The sequence below is a fragment of the Montipora capricornis genome, chromosome 9 (assembly GCF_036669925.1).
Source record: "Montipora capricornis isolate CH-2021 chromosome 9, ASM3666992v2, whole genome shotgun sequence".
Lineage (NCBI taxonomy): Eukaryota > Metazoa > Cnidaria > Anthozoa > Scleractinia > Acroporidae > Montipora > Montipora capricornis.
This window is the reverse complement of record NC_090891.1, coordinates 23,549,349-23,551,162: the sequence shown is the minus strand read 5'-3', so window position 1 is coordinate 23,551,162 and position 1,814 is coordinate 23,549,349.

Below are 1,814 nucleotides of genomic sequence, written 5' to 3'. Positions count from 1 at the left end.
TGGTGTATTTAACAAAATGTTTTCAATGACTAATCAAGTCCATTCAAATAATGCTAGAAATTCCAATACTTTCGACTTTCTACTTATTTCCTGCCAGAACGAGTATTAGACATTTTGCTTTAAGATTTCAGGGCCCAAGATTCTTCAATTTCCTACATTAAAGTATTCACAGTTCTGCCTCCAATTCTCTTTTAAAAAATCTATATTGAAAGTATTTCTCCTTAGTTGATTCTACTATATATAGACATTTTTGTATATTTATTTAAATGCTTTTTTATGTTTCTTTATGTTTAGTGTGTTTTGTTCTGCTCGCTTTTTTATCTTAATATATATTTTAATCTGATTTCGCCGCTCGTGTATTTAATGTGTAAGTAAGGAAGGAAGCTCATAGTAATAAGGCCCGTAAGGTTTCTTTTTGAGCTTCATTGCCAGGAATAAGTGCTTTTTTTGTGTGTGTAATTAATGTTAATATTATTCCTTTAACTACACAGGGACTGGATTTACAAAAAAGGTACCTTCGTATAATGGGACAACTTAGCACTTTGGCAGAACTCATATTCCTGCTTATCGTAGCTATGATTCCAGCAAGGACAAACCTTAACCTCCCCTAGCCTCAACAATGCCACTTGCAGATTTCACTCATGTTTAACGGAAGACTACATTTTACTAGTCCATGCATGGGGGACCCCTTGAAACCTTAAGGCTCAAACTGAGACCTTTTTCTCGCACTTAACCCACTACATAAAAGATGGGTTGACCGTTCCGGGTCATTTCATAGTTGTAGGCATTCGGTTTCTGCAAAGCCCTGTCAACTATATGCTGTGGTTTAATTTTGTTTTTAGTTTGAATTTTTTTCAAACCGGTTAAGTTAATTTTTTTTTGGAAACCAGTTTAAATTTCTTAAACTGATTTTTTTAAATCAACTGTCTAAGAAAGGGATTTTTCTTTTTTCGGGGGTGTAGTTAAAATAACAGGGATTCGGTTTTCTGTGGGTCTGAGAAAGAACTAGACATCTTTTCCTCCCTTCTTCTCACCTACCCATCCATGATACTCCCTAGTACTTCTATCCTACCCCACCTTTCCTGCCCACCTCTAACCCCCCTTATGCCCACCCCCTCTACTCAACAGTACCCACAGACAATTCACCTTCCTCAAGAATACTACTCATCAGAACTTGATCTTGAACTCACTTCCTCTGGATCTGCTGTCTACTCTGAAATGTTTAGTAAATGTCGTTATGTAATGTAACACCATTATTTTAGATGCCTCTTTTGTTTATATGAGCTTATAATGACCTGCCAGTTGCCTGAAGATCGCCAACCGGCGTGAAACTCGGAGTAGCGACAGCTGATCTTTGCCTTATGTCTTTATTTTGTTTTTGGTCTACTTATAATGGTATTGAGCGCTCTTCATCTTCACACCATACTATAAACTTAATTGGTTCTCCTATTTGGTATAAATATATATTGTTACTCTTGGCAAAAGAAATAAATCTGAACTCTAAATCTGAAACTCCCTCAAATATAATGCCCAATCAGTGCACTAGATTTAAACTTATTTCCCGCTTGGAATGAGGCTCCGGGCGCGCGCCACCAGAGTTTTGCGTAGCGTTTCTCGGGCCCTGGGAACAAAAATTTCCTCTGGCACCCAGGGTAGTTCTAAAATTTCAAGTTTGTTTGCTTACCTGCGCTTAGGTTTCGATTTCTTTTCGCCAATTTGCTAACTCCAACAATAAACAGACGGCAGTAATTTAAAGCTCGCAAATGATTGGCTCGCCGAACAACCTTCAGATAGAGCTCGCGACAAGGCTTTCC